This window comes from Ailuropoda melanoleuca, chromosome 8, assembly GCF_002007445.2.
Source record: "Ailuropoda melanoleuca isolate Jingjing chromosome 8, ASM200744v2, whole genome shotgun sequence".
In the NCBI taxonomy this organism is placed as follows: Eukaryota; Metazoa; Chordata; class Mammalia; order Carnivora; family Ursidae; genus Ailuropoda; species Ailuropoda melanoleuca.
In genome coordinates, this window is record NC_048225.1 from 25422416 (window position 1) to 25428415 (window position 6000).

Here is a 6000-nt window from a genome sequence, read left to right on the forward strand (position 1 = left end):
AAACTTCTCATGGTAGCACAGGGTTGCCAGAGGCCTGGTTCATCTGGAATCACTTTGAAGCCCACCCTTAGTATGTATGCACAAAGTCTGCAGGAGAGCCTATTCTGGGATATGCACCCCTAACACACTATTCCCCAAAATGTGTTCCATGGAGCACTTGACCTTGGAAATCATTTTTATGAGGAGAAAGTTCCATGGTTAAATAAGATTGAAAAATGTTACTTTCTCCGTTTGGTGATGAACAATATCCATTAACGACTCAGAACATATGCTTAAGAAGACTTTAACTTGATTTAACCCCATGTTTCCCAAATTTGATAGTGGAATGCTAAGTTTGCAAAATATCTGTGGAGCACGTTTTGGGAAAAGTTGCTTTACTGGAGGATGTTACAGGACGCCTCCAATTTGCAACATCCCCCCTTCAAGGTGGGAAATTAACATTGCTTGGGGATCATGGCCTCCATTCAGTTAAATGGATGAGTGGTCCATGCCAATTCAGAGCTGGGTCATCAGGCCTCTCCCAGACACTAGAAATTTGATGTTATATCCTTAACTAAGATGGGGAGGAAGAACTATTGTCTTTAAAGAATAACTTTCTCATCTTGAAGGTTAAAACCTTAGGGCTGCAAAAATAATTTAATGATGCTCTGAGACTAGAAGGTTAATCCTTTTCAACACTTTTCCATCAGGATCTGTTATTCTGAGACGGCCACTTAGGAAATCTGATGGAGATGTGATTTTAAACAGCTGAGAGTCAGACACCTTCTCTTCCATTGTTCCCCACGGTAACATAGGTTTCTGCATGTGCTAGGCACTTGATTCTAGATTTACTAAATGGAATCCATAGGGCTTAATTTTATATATGGTCTGGGAGCAGAGTGAGTGTGTAGTTCTTAGTCTGGGTCATTCCTGACCCATTTTTCATGTCTTGAATTTTCTATGTACAATAATTTATGAACTGAGGTTTGGAAACACTTAGAGCGCCAAACCTTCTGCAGGTCTTCAGGCACTTCCAGGGCCGGATTCACAGAGATTTCCTATTCGACTCCTGACATGTTTCCCTGTGACACGGTTCCTGCTAGCACACACCTTGGTATTCTCGCCTCTCCTGCTGTCCATCACGTAATCACTTTCAACTTACTTGTTCTGTGTGTATGCGTGTGTGTGTTTCCTGGCCAAATTTCGCTGGGTTATATCCACCTGTATCTCAGCCTGAACCTCGAAACTAGCTTCAAAACCCTGATAGAACACCTTATCATTACTTATGGTTCCTGATTTAGCCTTTGTGTTAGCTAGGAAGTCTTTAAAACCTGTTCCAAGAGAGGAAACCCAGGCTAACCCTCCCCCAACCCACTGACCTATGTAATGTCTGCTATAGATTTACTTTCAAAGGGGAAGCAGGTGAAAGGGGAATGCATAAGATCACGTGAAGCTCCAGGATTGTTTCAGCTTCCCGGTCTTTATAAATTTACCAAGTAAGGAAACATTCCCCTGGAGTCGGCTCTGCTGACCCTTGTGTGACATCTCTACGGCTTGACAGCAAATCGATGACTCCTGAGGTCAGAGGAGTTCTAGCTTCAAAGGAAAAATGTTGAGCTTTGGTGCATTCGCTGGCCAGTGTTCCCTCTCTTATTACTTTTGATGGATTCATATATACGGAAGGAGACGGAAGGTGCCCAGCAGTCACTCCCCGAGTCACCCCCAACACACGCTTGTAATTACAGTGCGATCGCTCCCTCTTTGTGTGGTGACCTTGTGCTTGACTTGGGGCTCCTTCACTACAACCTCTTCCTTGAGGGCAGAATGGCGCAGTATTATGTGACTTGAAGTAGCTTAATAAAAGCCTTTGGACTAGATCTGTATTTACATGACGTTAAAAAGAGAAACATTAACTCCATCAACTCTTTTGCCTACATATTGTCAATCATCAGTCTGTTTTTTCCCCCTGAAATTTATAGCTGATCCACGCGGTGGAGACTGAATCCAAATGTGCAGGGATTCACCTGCATATGAGCATGGTCCCTGTATTCATTTCTTGGATGAAACTGGTACTGGTAATACATCACTTTCCACGAGCTAAACTGGGATGGGCTTAGGTGGTGCTTAAACGCCATTACCCAAAAGGAAGTCTGTAGAAACCACAAAATAATTTGCAAGGCACGTAGAAAAACATTGCTTCAGATGGGCCCTCAGCACTCACACACATTTACATGGCTTGGGGAGTTTTGTTTCTTCCATGATGAACTCCATATGTCTCTGTTTGGCTTTCTTTTTGCACAGGTCACTTTTGTTCCCTGGACCCATCCTCTCTTCCTTTGTTTGCCCTGCTTTCCTCTGAAGATACCGCATGTGTGCTGACTGCATAGATGGCACCTGGGGAAACAAACACAGAAAGCCGCCCAGAAATAACATGGTGAATGATGGAGTAAGGGGGAGGGAGCAGCGTAATAGTGCCAGGGATATCCAGGGGGATTTCTCAATTTCTGAAAGCCTGTAATAGACGCATGGCTTTTAATCCCGAATTTAGAAACAAACAGGAAATGTCACCATGAGGTTCACACCTTCTTGTTAATATCTTCTGTTCTCTTGCCTGATATTTCCAGCTTCAACATTGCCCTGGGCGAAGAGAGTGTGAGCAAGATTTTAAAATAATTGTGTAATCGACCACCTGGCTTTCATAATAATATCTGGCCCTGGACTCCACATAAGATCTCAGGCAACTCTTTTAACCTGGGAGGTATCTACCCCATAGGCAATTAAACGAGGTGTGAGCTGGACTCCCCTGGAAATGAGCTCTGACTCACTTTTTGGTGACAGTCATGCAGTCGCAGAGATGTTGCAGTTTTCATTGGATCTGAGAGCTCACTGTGGGGCTTGATGCTAAAGAAGTGGCTTCGGATACACACAGCTTATAATAACAATTACTCTTAAAAATGTTTAATGCTTGTTATGTGCCAACCATATAGTCTGATGACAAGGTAAACTTCATGTGGAAGTTACTCTTATTATCATCTTTATTTAACTTGAGGAAACCGAGGCTTCCAGAGATGAAGTAACCTGTCCAAGCTGTGCTGTTACAAAATTGCTGTGTCACTGGACCCCAGGCTGAGTCTGACCCAAAGCCTGCTCATTCAAGCTATCTTCTGCTAAACTGCTCTGTGGATGTGACAGCAGGTAACTGGGCCGGTTCCTCTACATTGCTCTAAACTGTGGTGGAAATGATTGGGTTGTTATTGGGTTTGGGTCCCCTTGTTGGGCTTGGGTCCCAGCTCCGGTTGCTAAGGTGGAGTCTGAATGAACACTGAGGTTGATAAGGCCAGTGATTCTGATGGGGTCTGAACAGTTCTTGGAGAGCAATGCCTACTTCATATGGTTTTGTAATTGAATAAGAAAATGTTTTACAAAGTGCCTGACAAATACTAAGTGCCCGTAAAATCATGGTTATTGCATGGGTTTTTTTTTTTCCATTTCTGAAACGAAATGGAAATTAATTGGAAATTTTCAAGCCATTTCACAAATGGCAATCTCCACCATTTTTCTTCCCTTTCACTCTTCCCCAAATCATTTCTGCTCAGGGTGGAAATTTATTGTTCATGTTATTTAGGGCTCAGTATACGAAGCTTTTTTTTCCAAAGAGACTTTTGTTCTTTATATATGAACGCAGTAACTTCTAGTAGGACAATTCCCTGCTGAGTATTCGTGGGGTTAATAATAATGAATATTCATGGGGTAATAATGATGATGATGATATTAATCATTTCTACTTATTTCATATTTAGTATGTGCTAAGCCCTTTTACACGCACTTTCAATTAGCTCTAAGAGAATCCTCTAAGTATTAATTTACACATTTTACAGATTAACAACATCACTCACTTACTCTAAGAGGTCAACATCTAGTTTTGCCTGGTCACTTTGCTTATATGTACCCCAGATCTGTGGGTATCATGACACCTTCCCTGTCTCTTTTGTACAAGACCTGTTTCATTTTCTGGTAACCATTCCCAAGCATGGTACCTGCCAACCACAGGTTTCCTAACTTCTCAATATAGTCCTGCATATCAGTCTCGGTTTCCAGGTGTTCTTAGACTCCTTCCACTTTATGTTGTCCGTTAACAATTCCTGGCTCAAAAAACAAAAACAAAAACAAATACCAAACAAACAAACAAACAAAAAAACCCACCAAAACCGAAAGAGTTCATAGCATATCCCCCTCTCCATTCTTCCCGCCCACTGGAACTACTTGTCCATAAACTCTCAAAATCACGTCCTCTAGTGGGAGGCACTAAGAGCTGACACCAGGGCACATGTCCTTAGAGAGCCAGTTTGACTCAAATTAGAGAATTTTAACCAGTTAAATTATCTAACAAGTAATTTAAAATTTAAAGCATTTTTATAGCAAATAATTCAATAGAATAGAAGGCACCATTGACATACATTTAAAAATAATACAGTTTTGGAGGAGAATATATCCCCAGGCACCAATGATAAACATATGCTCATACTCCTCCACCAGGTCTTCTGGTAGAAAACACTGAGAAGTTCCTGACTACAATATCTATTAACACACGTTTTCAGTAGCCACATGGGATTCGGGGGGAAGAATAAAGAGTGCCTCTGAGCCCTGTCTCCGAGCTCCTATCAGGAGCTGCCTGTGTAATAGATGGCATATGTGTTATGTTGAAAAATCAAACCAAGGTTATTCTATTAGTTTGCTCAGGTTGCCATAACAAAATACCATAGACTGTGTGCCTTAAACAACAAAAACTCATTTTCTTCGAGTTCTGGGGGCTAGAAGTCTAAGATTAAGATGTCGGCAGGTTTAGTTACTCCTGAGGTCTTTCTCTTTGGCTTGCGGACAGCCACTTCTCTCTGTGTCCTCATGTGATCTCTCCTCTGTGTGTGCACACATGCGTGGTGTCTCTCTTTATGTCCAAGTTTCTTCTTCTTATAAGGACACCAGTCAGATTGGATTAGGGCCCACCTTAATGACCCCAGCTTGACTTAATCAAAACTTGAGTTAAAAGCTTAACTTTTTAGAGGCCCTATCTCTAAATAGAGTCATATTCTGAAGTACTGGGTGTTAGGGTTTCAATATATGAAGTTTGGGAACTAAATTCAGGCCCTGACAGCATTTAAGGCAGCTTCACCAATGAGGTGACACCTCAACTGAGCTCTGAAGAAGTAATAGGAGCTTGATGGTCACAGGAACAGGATGAGGATAAAGTTGGGTGGGGAAGGAGACACTAGAGACAGCAGAAGCAGTGTAGGCATGAGGTATGAGACAGCCCCCGGTGTGGGGAAGCTCAAAAAGCCAAGTGTCTCTGGAGCCTGATATGAGGGAGAGGTGGGGATCGATGGAGGATAAAGGTGGAGCCATGACAGGGATCAAACTAGGCAGGGCGCTGAGTGATGTGCTAGGATCTAAAAGATGTTCTTGTGGAGAAGAGCCATGAAGAGTCCTTGAAGAAAATATGTCAGATCTGTATTCAGAAAGATAGTCCTAGAAACTCTGTGGAGCATGTACTGGGGAGACCAAGGCTGGAGGAAGGGAGACCTGCTAGAGAATTGAAAAGAGCCAGAAATGGGATTTGGTTCAGAAGGTTTAACTGAGAATATTCTTTCAATGGTAGTTGATGCCTCACTCCCAATAAAAAGAACACTAGTGAATATCTTGCAGACTTAGTGTGGGTCAGGTAATGGTCTAAGCCACTTGTAAGAACTCACTTGAATTCATTTATTCTTCTCAATGATTATTACCTCACTTAACAGATAAGAAAATTGAGGCACACTGAGATTATATAGCCTCTCCAAGTTATAGAACTAATGAGAGTGGAGCCAGCATGCAAACTCAGGTATTTGGCCCTAAAGTCCATACTCTTTTTTTTTTTAAATTCTTCTTCTTCTTTATTTATTTATTTATTTATTTATTTATTTTAATTTTATTTTATTATATTGTGTTAATCACCATACAGTACATCCCCAGATTCCGATGTAAAGT

At 41.7% G+C, this 6000-nt stretch overlaps 1 long non-coding RNA gene across 4 annotated transcripts in view; it reads left to right on the forward strand.

Moving 5' to 3' along the window:
* The window catches only part of LOC117803343, a 61067-nt gene that overhangs the window by 48667 nt on the left and 6400 nt on the right, over positions 1-6000 (forward strand). For 2 of the 4 annotated variants that reach the window (XR_004627100.1, XR_004627099.1), the window contains exon 3: positions 2281-5849. This is a non-coding gene — a long non-coding RNA (uncharacterized LOC117803343). Of the gene's footprint in view, positions 1-2280; positions 5850-6000 lie in introns of those variants that run through there. The other 2 variants (XR_004627102.1, XR_004627101.1) reach the window with 1 other exon arrangement.